Raw genomic sequence first — 18,773 nt, 5'->3', positions numbered from 1 at the left:
CCCCAGCGATTGGATTGGGCAGCCCGCCTTGACACACCACTGTGCCGAGTGCTTGAGGACGTGTTTCAACAGATGGTTGGGGTTAGTGTGTGTCATCACACTCGAGTGGGGATTAGGGGAGAGAGGCAGCCTTGCTGGAGCTGTGTGGTCTTCCCCAAGTGTGAGCTGCGAGCAAAAGAAGAACTACCTAGCTTTGGGGGAGAAGAGGGAGCAATCGTTTTCAGCAGCTCAGAGGGAAAAATAAAATCCCACACTTTGTTCAGGTAAAGTAAAAGGCACCTCATGCCTCTCTTTTTTTTTCCTTTTTTTTTTTTTTTTTCTTTTTTTCCTCTCCCCCCCTTTTCCTTCACGGTTTTCAGAGGAATGCTAGCACAGCACACTTGTCAAAGCCAGTTGCTGCTGCCTTATCAATGCTGCTATTGTACGGCTGACAGATAACAGCGAGCACAGCCTGATGCTTGGCTGTCTTCATAGAGTTAACACTCTTAACGCGGCTAAGGTCACGCTTTTGAAGGTGTAGATTGGAAAATCTCCTCTGGAGCGGTGTATCCCAGCGCTGCGGGTGTCTCCTCTGCTCCCCCTCCTTTCCCCCTTCCCTGGCCGGCGCTGCTTCTCTTCCCGCACACGCGGGCCGGGCCGGGACTGCCGAGAGCCGGGCTGGAGGGGGCTGCAGCCGGGGGCTGCTGACTGCTGTCTCGGCGGGTATAATATAAATAACCCCCGTGTTTCCGTAAACCCGTGGAAACTGCGTGGCCGGGCGCGGGAAGGGATCGCGGCAGAGTATTTCCTAGGGTTAGAAGAGGATGCTTCAGCAGTGTGCAGCCTGTCTGGGGCTCAGCTGGGAGGCAACCCGGAGCGTTTTGAAAGTGCGTTTGAGATGTCTGTAAAGTTTGAAGACTCCTTTATAGAGACCTGGCTGGGCTTCTGATGATCGGTATCGAGGTGGTTTGGCTTACACATGGGCTTAAAGAGAAAATCAGGAAAGCAGGGAAAGGCAGGGTACAATGTAGTGCTGCTCTTGCAGCTGCAGCAGAGCAGATGGATGTAATTCATTTGCAGATCTGTTTGTGAAAGTTTTACAAGTCATTGAAAACTAAGTAGCATCACTATAATGGATCATTAAAGTCTCGCTATATTTGTAGATGCTAAACTAGCGATCTAAAGTGTTAATTAAGGTAAGCAAAAATTTATGTTTAGGAAGGAAGAGGGGCAGAAATGTAATTAGAAATTAGTTATGGAAGTACTCTGTTATCATTTTCATTTAATTCTGCCATTAAGTTCATTGATGTCTGGACCGTGGGAAGCCCAGCAAATTAACTAGGAAGTCAGAAATGTTATCAGTAATTACAGTATGTTAGCTTACCAGAGAATTAAGATGTTCTGGTTGTTTTACTCTAAATGATCTAGATGGAGAAACTAGAGGATGGGTTATTCTCTCCACCCCCCCCCCCTTTTTTTTTGATAGAAGATTTGTTGTATATATATACTGTCTTCCTGTGCAGAGTAACAGAATTATTTGTTTCTTTCACACTATAACAGATCTTCACACTAACTCTCACATACCTGTGGTGTTTATGAATTATTGGCCTCCTACTTGTGAAAGAAATCTAACACTGTCCTCACCATTTACAGGTGAGATATCCTATAAATAACACTGTCTATAATGTGTTCTGAAATAAGATCTGTTTAGTAGGCTGAGCAAGGGGATTTATAGCTGGTGCTTTGAGATTTTGCCATTCAACTGTGTAACGATGCCTGTAAACTCATGTTTCAGGTTGCACATATATTTTTGCCTCAAACCAACTTTTTTAAACTTTTGGTGGTTTCTTTTTTTTTTGTTTTTTTTGGTTTTGTTTTTTTTTTTGAGCAGGCTATTTGGCCCTTTTACAGGTTGTTCTCAGCCTGTATTTTCAAACACACTGCTAAGTAGGAATGTGTCCTCAGAAGGGACCCACAGCAATTGGAAACAGAGAAATAGCTAAATCCCTACTATAAGTGCATGATCAGACCAGAAGTATGTGAATACATTTTGACTGTTTTGATTTTTCTCTCCGTCCACTCTTTCTCATTGTAAAAAGTGATGGAAAGTTTTACAAGCTTGAAATAAAAAACAAAACTGAAGAAAACCCTCATTATGACTCTACATTAAAGCCTTGTATGTTGGATTTCTTCTCTTCACTCTTCCCAGTGTGTCCTGTGAGAAGCCCAATCAGTTCCCATGCACAGGGCTTTAGTCTTCCAGCAAAGCAAAGGTGCAGCACTGTGAGCTGCATAGCCTGCTGCTGTCACAGCCTGAGACACATCCCTCTTGGTGGATATCGTCAGATCACACATCAACTGATCTATAAGAAAATGTATTTTTCAAGAAAGTGCATAGCTAACTACACATGCTCAGCTTGTTATTGTTTTACTAGGGAAAAAACGAGTTTCTCCAGCAATGCCAGAAAATCTTGATGAGAAACTAGGAACAGCAAATCATGTTTTTCCTTCCTTTATAATGATGGGGCTGTTTAAAAGACAATGCCCACGGGGCAGTCCAGCTTCTTGTCAAAATGTAATCTACTGTTCCAGATGGTAAACATTCAAAGACATATTTATGGTGACTTCTACATACCTTCCTTTGACACTGGCTTTTTTTTTTTCCTGAGAGCACTTGTACTGGGTACACACATGAAGTTCCCATTAGCATCCTAGCAGCTGTAAAAGTGTTCAGAACTCACAAAGATGTTCCTCACAGTGAGATAAAAATAATCTGAGACAAAGATCTGAGACCAATACAACCTCAGTAGATCTGCTCAAGGTAAAAAATTCCAGAGGTACAAAAAGATCCATAAACTGCTGCATGAAAGCTGCAACACATTTTTGTTGCGGCTAATTCATCTTTGCTTGATATGGAATGCTGAACATACCAGGCATGTCTGTACTATCAACTGTGTTTGTGATGTGAGGGAATCTGCACTGCACAAGAGCTGGTGGGTTTCTTTTTACCCCAGCTACTGGAGAATAGGTGGGAGACTAATTGTCTCCATAGAGTTGTTTTCAAAGTGTCACCTTTTCTTTTTAATTCTGCTTTGAGCAGTGAGGTAGAGCCCAAGACAATGTTTTCCAGCCAGAATGTGTTCTGCCCTGAATTGACTTAATTATGTGTCAGTTTATTGCTTGTCAGGGGCTTCCTCTTCTTAGCACTTTATAATCAAGGTGGGTGAGCTTGTTCCATCATAATATGCAGCTTCAATTTCTGCTGCTTGGCATGTCTCGTTGGCCTTTCATTGATTTTTGTCTCTGTTTCAGAAGGGAAAAAAATTAATTATGCTAGGTGTAATTTTGCCTTGAAAACCCTCCCTTGGTGAGTTTCCAAACGACATGTAAATACATCTTCAAAAAGTAGGCTAAATGAGAGGTCATTAGGGAAAAAAGAAAGCATGTAGGAATCTAGAAGTATCCTAGAGATGGCAAGAATCAGTGTGAAAATTATTGTAACGTCTCTCCTTCCAGTCAGGAACTGATAAAAACAGTATTAAAAATGTTGTGATGCTGGGGACAGTGTTTCCAAATGTGTAAGCCATTATAAAACCCACACTCAGTGGAAGTTACACAGCTATGGAAAAAAATATTTTGAAAGGTCTGCAAATTCTATTCTGACTAGACCACTTCATTGCAGACTATTTTGACAGTTTGCAGTTTATTATCTAGCTTCGTTTGACTTACATACTGCACTTGATGTTATATGTTTGTTCATGCAGGATCAGGTGTTTGAGCCTTGTGTAACAGGAGGACTCAGGTGAGTCTGGACATTTGTCACAGATGTCATGGGAGTCGCGGGTTCCATGATTGCCTTAGCTTTAGAAAGAACTTTGGGGGATTTGTGTTTGAGTGGGAAGGCAGACTGATGTGATAACAATTGAGAAAGCTCCTTTCTGAGTGCCTTGAGAGCTGCGGTGTTCAACAGAGAACGAGGATCCCGTGACAACTCTGCGGTGACACAGAAAGAATCCAATTAGTGGCCACTCCTGCTGTTGATACTAGATCTCTCCTAAAACATTTCCACTATTATCACCCTCATTGTAATCCCATCCACAACACTGATAATGGGATCAAGAGTGTGTTTTCAGAATACCTGTTTAAATTTTAACTGCTGTCTTTGGAGATTTTGAGGATATTAAATTAAAAGGCAGTGAATAGCACAGTTCACAAGAGAGCTACGTGACACGTGTCACCTGGTGGTTGTCTTTCTCATACTAGAGTTTCTTAACACCTCCATCACAGGTACAGCTGCTCTAAGGGGGCTGCAGATGCAGAAGGGGGGCTGTATATACATAGTGAGTAGTCCATTGAGTTGTGGCTGTCCCTGCACTGCAATTACCTGTAGACCTTGTCCCTGTGCAGCTACATATGTGCAAAGCAGCAGGAGAAGGGAGAAGGGAGGTGATACGATCTGCTTCGCTGTACATAGTAGTGGCAGCAAGTCTGCCTGCTTTTCTCTGCAACAAATCCTAAATCATCTCTCTGCCTCCCCAGCTGGACCAGCACATAATATTCCACACCACCCCCCTCTCTTTTTTTTTTTGTCTTCCACTTTTCTTGCTCCAACACTGATTCACCATTTCCATATGATCAGAGCGCAGTAACTACTGTTCTTACCAAGTAGGGCACGTTCAACACTGCTGTGTGGTTGTAGAGAACACTAAATATAAAGACTCAAAGCCTTCAGCGGTGTCACCTCAAAATGCAACACAGTAATATATGAGTTGCCAGACACTTTTTTAGCTGAATTATCTTAGCATATCTCAGTTATGTCAGTAGAATCCTTTTGAGAGCCCCTGCAAGATCTTTGCTTTAGTATTGCTTGTTCATGATCAAAAGTTCTTAACTGGTAAGAATAATTCCATTTTAATTTTTGGAGTCTTAAGGCTTTTATTTTCTGAGAAAACTAATACTTGTTTCATCTTCTGGTTTATGCGTTGCACACAGCAGATCTGTTATCAGTGATTTCCCAGAACTTTAGCTCCCACTTGCAGAGCCTGCTTAAAAGGTTTGGTAAGTCTTTGTTACTGTGTGTGCTCTATTAATCCTGGAGCTCTGAGCCTTCCCAGCCTTAACCATCATTGGTGATTCGGTTACAGAGAAACATTTCTGTAGTAATTGACCTTTTCACCCATGATTTTGTCATGACTTTCTTAAAATTTTGTTTCAATTTATTTTATAGCAAAAATTAACTTACAATTGACTGTAATTCTACACTGCAATTTTTATAGCTCCCTGCAAAGTTGGTAATATTGCTGGAACTCCAAACAGAAATATTCCTATTCACCAATTTTACCACAGACTAGTGTGGCGATACCACCATTAAGTTCTGGAGGACTTCTATATGTGGTAGGTAGCATGCTATGGAAATCTAGACTGTTTTCTAGATACGTGCTACATAATCTCCAGAATATTTCATGGAGTTTCTAAATGCAAGCAAAATACTGAAAGTCGATAATTTTATCTTATTTAAAAAAAAAGTGTCTCCTGGTGCTGTCTGAGTGCAATTATGACACTGCGTGTTGCCATTTCTCAATGGTGTAACTCTAACCCATCTTAGTAAGGAGAGGAGCTGCTCCACAGCAGCTGTATTTTTGTGGTGCTTCACAGGAGGTGAATGCTGTTTGGAGAGCCCACAGAGAAGATGGGGAAGCTTTTGGCACTAGAGTTCCGGAGAATATATGTAACAGGGAGCTGAACATAGGGATTGTTTTTCTCAAAAGCATCCATAAAAGCAGAACAGTGGTCTGTTCCAGTATTGTAATTGCAATGTGCCAAGATGTTCATTATTCTAGCATGTGCACTGTTTTGTCTGTTTTCACTTAAAAACAGAAAAATGTGTTACCAAGCCCATAAATGTCTGTAGAACTGCCAACTCTTCTGACTTTTATCAGTAGTCTCATGATATCTAGCCTCCTTTGTAAAGCTCCAAGTGTCAGAGTCAAGCTATAACATGAGAAGTTCAGATCTCTCCTTTCTGTGTTGTTTTTTTTTAAATCTAATCCTTCTGGTTGCTGAAGGAGGCTGAGGAGCTTCATGCAGCTCCAGAAATGTGAAGGCAACTAACGGAAATCCCAAATCTCACTATGTAAATGCACACAGACTTTGTGAATAAGGTGGATTTGTGTATGTCAGCCTGGCAGTTGAAAAAAACCCCAATGGCCCTTTTTTTCCTAAACAAGGTTTACCATAATAAGCTCCTCCCAAAATTTCTGATAACTCCCATTTTGTTAAAGAGGTCTTATTGCAACAGAGGGTGATGGTCCTTGACTCCTCTCAGCCGGTGGAAAGACTTGCTGTACTGGAGAAGCCTATCCTTGATCCTCCCACCCTCTGCCTCCAGCAGTGTGTTCCCATCTCCTCCCTCATGCCAGGTTTGGCTCTTGGCTGACCTGCATGAAGAATGAGCCCACCAGAGCAGTGGGAGGCTGCACTGGCTGTCTGCTGAGTGAGGTGGTTCAGCTCAGCAAGTGGACAGAGGGTCCACATGGTGCAAGGAAAGCAGTTGGAGCTGGTGGCTTGGGGTGAGGGGGAGAAATGTGGCAACCCTTTTAGGGGAGTGCGAGCTGTAAGATCACTCAGCTACCTGGTGACACCTCACCCTGTGAACCGGGGCACTGTGTGCATCTACAGGAGGTGTGATGACATGCCTGTGTCACCATGAGCAGAAGGCCAAATGCACCCTTTCAATGAAAGCCTACCTCTTTCTTATGGAGAGGATTGCTGCAGCGTCATTCAGAATACGCAAGGGCCCTGCTTCTGTTTCTGACTTTTTAAATCAATAAATAGGCTTTGGAGACAAGTGTGGGGAGAAAAGAGGAAGAAACACAAGTGCCCGCTGAGCTGCTGCCTTAAAGGTGAATGAGATTCTAAGAATGGGATCCAATCTGCAGAGCCAAGGCACTTGAGGTGTCCCTGGGCCTTAAATACTTATAGAGCAGCTTCCTAAAGGCATGTTCTCTCTCTGATCAATGAAGGGAGTCCCTCTGAAGACCTCCAGGCATTGCAGTCAGGGAGGCAGGATTTCCAAGAGGAAATCTTCAAAGGCACCTGCATCTTTCAGTTGCACATGTAGGGATGGAGCTTACTCACTTGCTTTACAAGGATTGCTAAAGAGCTTAAGCTGGAGGGGCTTGATATCATCTTGAGTTTCTTGCTTGGCCCACAGATCAGCAATGCAATGGATAAACACTGTATTTGAACAGCTGTGGTGTAACTCCTACACAGCTCTTAAAGGAGTCTCCTATACTTTCCACAGGAGAGCATGAAACAGGTCTTTTGTTTGAACAGCAGAAGCTGCAATTCACTTGAATAGACTAGGATGCTCCTTTTAGGTTAAGTGTAATTGTGGTACTGACTGTGGAAATGGAACACTGCACTCCAAAGTGCCATCTATTACAGTGCTGGGTTATGCTGACAAGAAGAATACATAGCCTTTTCTAATTAACTAATATAATTTTCTTTTCTTAACTTGTATAATTTAAGTTACAGGAAAATGTTTTTCTAGAAAGAATGTTTCAAAGGCCTGTGGGTCAAATAAAATTTAGGAGGATCCGAGACATTGTCGGTACCTGCAAGCACTAAAGGTGTAGTGCAGCATAATGGATGACCTTACAGGGGTATGATATTGCACAAAGAATGGGAGACAGCATTGTAAAAGATTCAGTAGCCATATTATTGGATTTAGCCATGCTAAATCTTTTAAGGATTATCTCCCATTGACTTGACTGCCTCAGGGCATGCCAGTCACAAATTAGAAAATGGTAATACAATAGTAAACTGAATATGCTGTAAATAGTCAGCACAGTGATACCTTTTAGCTATCACCTTTTCCAAGGACTGAAAAAATGCTGACACTAGGAGGTTTTAGAATAATACTTTGGCTTTGGTAGCTTAGCGTCAGTAAAGAAGTATGCATTCAGCCAACCTTTGTAGTAATTTTTAGCGAAGTTTCCCTTAGTGTCATTCCCTACTATTTTATTGAAGAGAATAGCTGTAATACCTGAATTCCTGAATGTATCTCTTGTAAAGCACATATGAATTTACCTTGTTGTTATCTACTTTACATCTAAAGCCAATTTATGGACTGAGACTGTAACACTATCTGCTTGGCCAACATTGTGTAGGATTTGGGGAGCATTACTGTAGTTAGACCAATAAAAATGTTCTGAAGATAACACAAGTTTATCTGCCAGGCATTCCAGTAGTTTCTTTTATCTCTCTATCAGTAGAGGGTTGGCATTTCTTATCTCACTGTAAACTTCAGTCCCTTGCTGGTATACAGGCTCACAGACGAAAGCTTCCTGTGCTCTACTGCTCTGCAACTCAATTCCTAAGTGCAAAAGGCAAATGAGTTCAGTTTTTTTGTTTCCTTATGCTTGGTATGGAGAATTCTCTAAAGCTTGGATTTTCTGATATGCAGAAGGGTAAAATGAAGAGACTTTGAGGAATGCACAGTCAGGGATCACCAGGCTCCTCAAGAAAATAGCAGTTCAACATAGAAAGATGTGCAGCCACAAAAAGATGTTGAAACAGGTCCGTCCCTTTTTTAGGACTTTTCTATCCTATGCAGCTAACATCCAATTTTTCCTTTCACTAAATTGCTCTGAAAACTTTCTCTTCACAGATTATGCACCTTTTTGCACCTCAGCAAGTTGTGAAGGGTTTGAGATGCAGTATAACGATATCTCAAGAAATAGGTCTGTGTTACAGATACTTGTTTTTGGTCTTGAGTACCATGGCTAGCTTTAACATAAAAAAGAATTCTATTAAATCCTGTGAATCCTTTAGAGTGGAGAACAGTTGCCAGCATGGTCCACAAAAGCCAGGTAAAAAAAAAAAGGCATGGATAGATAGAACTGAAGTCCATGCTGTCTTGGACCGTGACATTGTGAGCCATATCTGGACATTGTCCATTTTGAAGAACCCTGTTTACCTTGTATTTAAGCCTGGAGAATTCACTCCTCTTCCTGGCAGCTGTACAGCATGGATAGTGTGAGAATATCATGTATTTTGTGTGTTCCTCCTTTTGTGGGCTATGTAAGAATCCTTCATTGTGGTCAGAAACACATAGGATTATTGGAGAGAATCATGTGTCAAGAAGCTTGAACATATTCCTGTGCTGAGTTCTGCAATCATACTCAGGAGTATGCCTACCACACTGCTGACTTTCTGTAGGTTTTCCCTTTGGGTGCTGGTTCAAAGTTGCTTTGAATAAAGCTGTTTTCTACATGCTATGGACTGTTTACTGAGGTCATTGAAACAAGCATTGGCAACTCTAATTGGGGTGAGTGATGCTACTGCTCTGATCTGTCTGCTTCACTCGTCTCCTGGAGATTACTAATGGAGTGCATGCACACATCTCAGGAGCTCCAGTGCAAAGTCCATTGCAGAGCAAATTTTAATTTGCCACAATAATATTTGCCCTTCAGTCAGAGACAGTTCAGATAATGCGCAACAGCAGTTCAGCCATTCTACATTTGTCGCACTAATACAGACCAATACTGAAGCCTGAACTGTGACACTACTGCTACCACAATAGTGGAAAAGAGATACGGACATGTGGAGCACCAGTGTGCTTAAGTTGGTAGTTATTTGAACTATTCACTGCTTTTTTAGTCTCCAACCACCTATAGTTGCCAGAACTGCCACTCTTCCCTGCTTGCAGTTGAAGAATATGCTGGATTCAGTTTGGAATCAATCTCACTATGCATGTAATTATGGGTCTGGAGCTTTTTAAATTATACCTTACTGCCAAACAACTCATCTTTAGAAAAAAACGTTTAGGTGAGAGCCTAACACAGGGCAGAGCAAGTCTCCCAGAATACCTCACCCTTCTCTTCCAGGCACCTTGTTGAGTCACATCTGGTATGAAATGAGGAGCCCATGTCTCAGCCCTTGTCTTCAAAGTTCTGTGTGGGTCACTCTCATTGTCTGAAGAAGCTCTTTGCTCATTTCATCATGAATCATTGACATCCACACTTAATAGAAACAATGTGACTGAACAATGGAAGATGAAAATTCAGATGGGCAATAAACTGCCATGCTGACACTATAGATACAGACATCGCAAATGAGTCTGAGTGAATAGGCAACTTCTAAAACAGAGTAGGAGTCTGAATCATGGCTGATATATCTCCCAAAGGAATGTAGACCAGATTTGGCAAGTGGAGGATGAAAAGAAAATGTGCTTTCTCCCTGTCTCAGTGGCATTTCAGTGTGCTTCTTACACATACGTATTGATTCATTCACATATTAGTGTGCTCAAATGTATACTTTTGTTCCAGGAGAAATTCTGAGAGTGGTATTGCACCATCAAACAATTCTAAGATATTTACCATGTATCATATTCTATTGTCAGATACTGACAATTGCTGTAATGGACATGGGGAAGTGGTAGTGTCAAAGAGGAGCTGATCTGTTTCCTTTGTAGTTTGGAAATGACATACCAGGTGACCTTAATTTTCAGCTTACTTTTCTGGATTAAATTTTTTTCTTCCTTAGAAGCTTCATGTAAAATGAAAATCTTCTATTTTGGTAAAGCCATATATGCCCTGGGAACTGTTCAGCTTAAAGTACATGTACATGGAAGCACATGGGATAGGAGATTACCTCAGGTACCACATATTATGTAATTTGCAAAGGCTAAAGGTATTATTTCTCTTTTGCTGTTTCTTATGCATCCTTCATGCTTTTCCTCATTTTGTATACAGTACACGAACTGTTTTCCATTTACACCTTTATCTTTTGATTTTCTTACTTTAAGATCTTGTGTTCAATGCTGTCAGGAAACTGCTTTAAATAAGTGTGGAGTGATGTGGAATAGTTTTAATGAAAGCCGAAAGAATGTGAACTTAATCTTTTTCGTAGGAAGTTTTGTTCTGTTCTGTCCTGTGCCCTGCTTAAACACATTAGCCTTTTTTGACCTTTTCCTTGATGAAGGTTAAGTGGGAAATATCTCAGCTGCAGCCTTTCCAGCTTAACCAGAAAGACTTTCCATGGTTCATGTTTACTTTCCCTGCTATGGGCATTCATTTTTCTTGAATCAAAACTGTTAAACTGGGTTTTCTGGGGGAAATTAATAGCTTGTGGCAATGATGATGAAGTGTAAAGCCGTATTCTCTCATGTCTCCAGCTTTATTTTGCTAGTAATGATTTTGCCAGTCCTCTTGCTAAAGATTAACAAATCTCAGAGGCAAATCTGTTTGGATAATGGGTCCCTCCCAAGCATCTTCTTTATTGGCAGCAAGATCAAATGTAAAGAATTGCTGCGTCTGCAATTTATGAATACTGAGTGCATTGCTTCTGCAAAAACCTAGAAATGTTGCCATGTTTTCCATCTCTATCTGGGCAACTTTTGTGTCTCTGTAACATACACATAGTGAGACGAGGTTTTGGCTACTGAGGGGTCTGCTCTCAGTTCTTGGTGTGCTCGCTCCAAAATATTTTGGCAGTCTCCCTGTAAAAGTTTCAGAGACAGCAGGATCTATGTCCTCAGGATACTGCTGCTTTTAATGGAAAAGCTGTCATGTTCTTCAGTTACCACACTCTTGAGGGGAGAAGAGGTAGGTCTGAACCTCTCTCTTGTCCTCAGAGCCAATCATAACCATTGCAGAATTCTGCAGTTTGGGATGTCTCCATTTGTTATGCCACAGCAAATTGTGCTCCATGGAGCTTTGTTATGAGGGACACCACAATGTGCAGAGATAGTGTGAGAGATGACTGTGTAGTGCAGGGAAAAAAACAGCCATTCTCTAACCTCAAATTTAATTTTGGTTTAGTTCCCAATTTAATCGAGCCACTTCTTGCTCCCACAAAACACAATCGTATGATTAGCACTGTGTTCTTCCATAAATAATCTGTATTCAAGTAAATTTTTTATCCCTCTGTCAAGAATTTTTTTTTCCTGTAAAGAAAAGACGCTCTCAACCAGGGTTCTCACAAACACATTAAACATTTCACATACTCACAGGTTGATCACTGGAAAATTCATGTTGGAAGTGAACTCGAGAGGTCCTAGTTCCTACTCAAACTAGTCTCGTCTATGAGATAAGATCCAGTTGCTCAGGGCAGTTGTCTGTTCCTAAGCATAAAAAGTTAGATATCCAAACCCTGAGAAGGCAGAGGTTTCCTTTTTGCTAGCTACTTAGGTCTAATCTTTGCATAGCAGGGTGATGGCTCTGAAATGTAGTGTTGGAATCCTCGCTTGCAGCTTGAAGCCTCGACATAGATCTTTATTCTGCACTGATTCATGATCTCTGATGCCTTGGAGAGATTTCAGAATCACTCCTCCCAGCCGTTGCTCTGTTAATCTCCTGGAGATTACAAATAAAGTTGAATGTGCTCCACAAGATCTCCTTAACTACTCTGCATCTTGATGTAAATTCAAGTAGCCATTTTTCAATGGTAGTTAATATGTGGGCTATAAACAAGAAGTACTGGTGAGCTCTCCCATCAAGACAGAACTCCCATTCTGCTGTCTCTGTTAGAGGGTTAATTACCTCGGCCAGAGATGGGAGTATAGAAAATGGGACAGCTGGAAGAGCTAACTTTTTAATTTAACAGAGTATTAATTTCCAGAATTGTGCATGAGGATCTTGAGTTTTACTGGTGTCTTGATACTGTGTTATCCTGTATACTCTGGTATTAAGGGAAGACTGTTGATATCAATTACCCAGCTTTTACACTTCAGGAGAAGTTAACAATGTACAATACAAAATCTGAATGAGAGAAAGTCGTCCCAAGTTTTTAAGATCTAAAATAGCTTTTATGACTGAGAGATATCACAGTCCTTCATGTTGCTGGAGAAACTCAAAAGGTATACACTTAAAAAAACCTTCCTTGAAAAATCAGACTTAATGTAGCTGAAGCTTGACTCTAATTTAATTTAGATTTTGTGAGTAGGACATGGAAAAAAATTATCTTAGTAAGAACTAGCTCCACCATCATGTTTTAATAAGGGAAGTGAATGTTTGTTCTGTGTGTGCCTGTGCACAAGAGAAGTAAATTCCTGTATACATAGTGTTAGAATATTTCACTTATTTTTCACTCTTTTGGACATATTTTACTTCAGGAGTTGCTCATTTTTCAGTTCATGATAAGGGTATTGATTAACATGTAGAAGCAATGCAAACTATAGCTCCCAGCCAATCCACGAGTTCTTTTGCCTCTGTCTTTAATCCAGCTATGCCAGTATGGTAAGATAAAATTTCAACGAAAAGAGGATTTTTCCCTGAGGAATGAAATTTACTAGCATTATATATTATATAATGTACTGAGGATACAAAATGTCTCTGGGCAGACTGACAAGTCACCTTTTTGACTGATAAAAATATCTTCCAACTGATTACTGAAGCCATGTTGCTTAAGGATAATGGTGTAATAGATACAAATTCATCCCACAATTCCTTTAACCTCAGTAAATATATTGCAAATGTTTAGTGTCTATTGTGGTAACATAAAGCAGAAGTCATAATTAGTCTAAACAAAACAAAAACATAGGAGAGTTTTTAAGTATGTTTCCAATTTAAAAAAAAATTCTCATAGATTTGCTTTTTTTTTTTATTATTTCACATCTTGAATCAGACATGAGCAAATCTGTGTGACTGTGTTTTCTCCGAAGCACTGAGAAGCATGTTGTGTGAGAGTTATCTTTTGCAGTCACAGTCATGCTGCTATTTGATCACATGAAAAAAAAAATAAAAGAAGGTAGGGGGAATTGAAAGCACAACAGAACTGCTTAAATGAGTTCAGACTTCAATGGTGCTGCAACCCTTAACGGAAGGCAGAGCTCAGTTGTGTCTGTGGAATGGTTCCACATTTCTAAAAAAAAACACTAAACAACCGAACAAAAAAACCCAACCCAAAAAACCACCCAACAAAAAAACATTTAAAAAGTAATGACATTAACAGCATAACACAAAAGATTTATGGCTTAGAATTCTTTTTCTTTCTGACTTTTTCAGTATCTTGTGCATTCTCCATATCAGAGAGGCAAAGTTTCCAGCAAGTAGTCTTCCCACCTTCCTTGCCTTCACATTTTTCACTTTCCTAAATTGCTCCTGAAATATTTAAATTAAGGTCATCTTGCTTTTTGATTTGTTGATTGTAGTGACATTGTTCTCTATGTTCAGATGGTGGTAAGGAGTAATCAGGTTTCAAGTCATAGTGCCTTTGTTATTTTAAGTCCTGAAATATAGGAAAATCCTGCTTTACTAACCCCCTGAGTTATTTTTCTGTCTGAAGCAACCTTGTCTGTGTGTTCTGTGTATTTGGCTGCTGGGATTAAAAAGGAAAAAAAGTCTGCCAGAACAATAAGGCAAAGGGAGATGCTGTATTTTATCAACTAAGAAAGTATACACATAATTGGAGGCTTATTAGCCCTTGTCAAGTCACATCTAAGAACTTTCTTGCTCCACCACACCCTTCATGTATTTTGAGTATCAGTTTACATTTTAAGTGTATTTTGTGGCTGGCAAAGTCTCCCACATACCTAAACTGAGATAGATATCCTGCTAAATATAAATTATTTGTTTTACTCTCCCACAATTGATAGAAGCACAGGAATACCTTACACCCTGAGATGTTATAAAAGTTTGTGTAGAAGCTGATTTTGAGAAATAAGTGCCTCTCAGGTTCACTCTGTTACAAGAAGATTCTGCCACCTTTTTGGTCTCTCCAAGATCAGTCATATTTGCTTCCACTTTTCTCAGTGAATAATTCCATTGGAATAATGATAATGGGAATTTTCCCAAAGCCTATACTTCTGTATTTCTGTTCAATATTGGCATAGTTACCAAATCAAACCAATCATAGAATGGTTCGTGTTGAAAAGGACATTAAGGATCATCTGGTTCCAACCTCCTGCCATGGGCAGGAATACCTTCCACTAGACCAGGTTGCTCAAAGCCCCCATCCACCCTTTTTGGGAGGGCCCAGCCACAACTTCTCTGGGCAACCTGTTCCAGTGCCTCACCCCCCTCACAGTTAGTAATTCCTTCCTTATATCCAACTGAAATCTACCCTTCTTCAGGACAGACCCTTATAAAAAGTCCCTCTCCAGATTTCTTGTAGGCACCCCTCTAGAAGCTGCTCTAAGGTCTCCCTGGAGCCTTCTCTTCCCCAGGTTGAACAAGCCCAACCACCTCAGCCTGTCTTTGCAGGAGAGGTGCTCCAGCCCTTTGGTCATCTTTGTGTCCCTTCTCTGGACTCACTTCAAAGGGTCCATGACCTTCTTATGTTGGGGGTCCCAGAGCTGAATGCAGCACTGCAGGTGGGGTCTCACAAGGGTAGAATAGAGGGGCATGAGCACCTCCTTCGACTTGCTGGTCATGCTTCTTTTGATGCAGCCCAGGATATGGTTGGCTTTCTGGGCTTTCTATGGGTTGGCCACACTAAAGCTGGCTCATGTCAAGCTTCTCATCAACCAACACCCCCAAGCCCTTCTCCTCAGGACTGCTCTGAATCTCTTCTCCACCCAGCTGTAGCTGTGCCTGTGATTGCCCCGGCCCAGGTGTAGGACCTTGCACTTGGCTTTGTTGAACTTCATGAGGTTGGCATCAGCCCACCTCACAAGCGTGTCCAGGTCCCTCTGGATGGCATCCCTTCCCTCCAGCGTATCAACCGAGCCACACAGCTTGGTGTCGTCGGCAAACTTGCTGAGAGTGCGCTCAATCCCACTGTCCATGTTGGCAATAAAGGTGCTGAACAGCTCCAGTCCCACCACTGTCCCCTGAGGAACACCACTCGTAATTGGTCTCCATTCGGACATTGAACCATTGTCCATAACTCTTTGAGTGCAAACATCTAGCCAATTCCTTATCCACTGAGAGGTCCATCCGTCAAATCCATGTCTCCCCGATTTAGATGCAAGGATATATTCCAATTCAGAGCCAAGAATTGTCAAATGCTTTGCAGAAATCCAGATAGATGAGACCAGTTGCCCTTCTCTTATCCACCAACGCAGTAACCCTTTTGGTTAAATGGAAGTTATAAAAATTGCAAGTTAAATATGAAGTGGCTTGTTGTGTCAGAGCTGAACAGAATCTTTTTTATTAATTTATATCATTTATTATATTTGTATCGACTGCTACTTTGGCTTTATGTTTTTTTTACTTCGCTTAATGGTCAAATTTTTAATTTGGCTTTTTACTTTTAATTTAGAAATTAGAAGCAAATTTAGAAATTAGAAGGAGAATTTTCCCTTTATTGTTTTGAAGTGTAAGAGTTGTGTCCAGTTTTGTCACTAGATAGACAGATAGCTAAGTACTTGGAAGCAGACCTAAATCCTATAGCAAATGTATTTTTACAATGTAGCAAAATAGACTCCTGCATCAGGCTAACACATTTTTCCAAATGGAGAATCAAATACTGTGGTAATTTTTTAGTCATATCAGCCAAAATCATGACAAAAAATTAAATGAGCAGAATCTGTTGTCAGGGAAAATGTATTTATATATTTTAATTTTATTTAATTTAAGGGGTTTGATCATGAGTGTTAAAAGCAATATTGCACACTTCAAAAAGGTGACACCAGGAAGTTTTCTTCTTCACTGTTTCACCCAGAAATGGGAGGCAGGGGTCATTTTGTGAATGGTGAAGAATTGCCCCTAGCATGTCCTGTATATTAACGATGGCAGTTCTATTAGCAAGGAATCTTTAACAGTGAGTAATAGAAGCCCTTTAGAAATTAGTCTACTAAGATAGTCCTGCTGAGTTATGAATATATAGAAGCATATGAGATCCTTTGAACATTACCATTTTGCAAATAGAAATAGAGGTGTTATTGATCTGCATAGGCCCATCCATTGTTTTTTTAAACAATAGATGTTTCCATTGTTATGACAGTAGTGCTGAATGCGTGGTTAAGTTACTAATGTTTGTAAGTTGCTGGCATTTGGTGCCTTTTACTGCTCTGACTTCTGCATTTATTATGAGCAAGGCTAGATGATGGCATAATATCAATGCCAGACAGCAGGAGAGCTCTGTGTTTGCTGGAGCTCCCTTATACGTCAATAATGGAGCTTCAGTTCTGAGAAATATTGTGACATCTCCTTATTCAGAAATACTTTTTACAGTGCCTACTGAAGGCAATGAGAACTACAATGCCAGAGGAGAATTGAGCAGATAAATTGTGGTTGCTCAGACTAGTCTGCAATCATTCTGAGTAAATGGTTCAGCAAAAAAGTATTGGATAACTGAAACTGGATTCTCTTGTCCATTTATTGGCATTTGTGAAGTTATTTACCTAAATGTTTTCCAGGTAATTCTGTTTTCAGTGACTTACAACTACAATCATCTTGCACTTATAACTTGTGTTTATAATATTTAAACCCTGGAAATGCAAAAGCGCTTTATGCACACAGAAATTGCTGAGTTCTCCACTGGAATAAGGTTGTTTCTGAGTGAAATGGGAAGCTGCTGCATAAGGAGCTTCTTATACAGCGTTGGTCTGAGGAAGTAATGAACTTGTCTCTGGCTGAGTCTGTAGAAAGGTGTGGGTCTAGTATTTTCCTGTTTTCTGAAAGAACTCCCTTCTGGCATGAAACTGAGAATGTAAATTCAGGACTGACTCAGAGATGGAGTGAATCACATGCAACACTCCCCACAGTCTCTCGGGTCTTCCTTGGAAGCTTTGTGACTGTGTTTCTTTTGTGAACTTAAATCACATGATTGCAGCCCCAGGACATGGTAACAGTCATGCATTACCTCTTCTGGAATGATTTGGAAAACTTGTTATCACTACTATGTCCCAGGTATGGAGAAAAGCCCTGCATATCCTAAACCCTCCTATTTTATTGGTTATCTGTGTTAAGTAGGAAGGATTTCTCTCACTGTCACACATACACCTACACTCCCCCAAAATTCCCAAACGATACAGCATCCAGCAGTATCTAAACACCTGCTGCTCAAAGGCAGAACAGTAAATACTAATCTTACATTACAGCATACTGTAAGCCTTTCTCATTGTGGGATGTTGTTAAGTCTCCATCTGCACCACCGGTTGGAAATGTGTTGTGGCAAGGTTTCTGACTAAGGCTGTGTTCAGAATTTAGGTAGTAAATGGTGCAGAGAAACCTGAAGAACAAAAAAGAAATAAAGAAAGAAAAAAAGAAAATGCTCCTGCAATTTCTTTAAACACAGCAGCATTTAAAGGAAGTAATGGGTCCTTTTTCCATAGAGTAAGTTTGTGGTATAACATACTCTCTAATGTTATAGAATCATAGAATCACAGAATGGTTTGGGTTGGGAAGGACTTTAAGATCATCTAGTTCCAACCCCCTTGCCATGGGCAGGGACGCCCCACCCCAGACCATGTCACCCAAGGCTCTGTCCAACCTGGCCTTGAATACTGACAAGGATGGAGCATTTACCACTTCTTTGGGACTCACCGCCCTCATAGTGAAGAACTTCTTCCTTATATCTAACCTGAATTTCCCCTGTTTAATTTTAAACCCAATATCCCTTGCCCTATCGCTACAGTCCCTGATGAAGAGTCCCTTTGCAGTATCCTTGTAGGCCCCCTTCAGATATTGGAAGGCTGCTATGAGGTCTCCATGCAGCCTTCTCCAGGCTAAACAGCCCCAACTTTCTCAGCCTGTCTTCATACGGGAGGTGCTCCAGTCCTCTTATCATCCTCGTGGCCCTCCTCTGGACTTGCTCCAACAGCTCCATGTCCTTCTTATGTTGAGGACACCAGAACTGCATACAGTACTCCAAGTGAGGTCTCGTGAGAGCAGATGAGAGGGGCA

At 40.8% G+C, this 18,773-nt stretch overlaps 1 protein-coding gene across 1 annotated transcript in view; it reads left to right on the top strand.

Annotated features, from left to right (window-relative positions):
* Positions 1 to 203: 203 nt before the first annotated feature.
* SULF1 (sulfatase 1) overlaps positions 204 to 18,773 on the top strand; it is a 120,557-nt gene continuing 101,987 nt past the window's right edge. Inside the window, exons 1-2 of the mRNA XM_010009837.1 lie at positions 204 to 263; positions 1,540 to 1,637. The gene's annotated coding sequence lies outside the window, so the exon portion shown is untranslated. The remainder of the gene's footprint in view (positions 264 to 1,539; positions 1,638 to 18,773) is intronic.

Source organism: Nestor notabilis, unplaced genomic scaffold, assembly GCF_000696875.1.
Source record: "Nestor notabilis isolate BGI_N333 unplaced genomic scaffold, ASM69687v1 scaffold4522, whole genome shotgun sequence".
NCBI lineage: Eukaryota > Metazoa > Chordata > Aves > Psittaciformes > Psittacidae > Nestor > Nestor notabilis.
The sequence above is the reverse complement of the archived record's forward strand: the minus strand, read 5'-3'. Positions and strand labels throughout refer to the sequence as shown.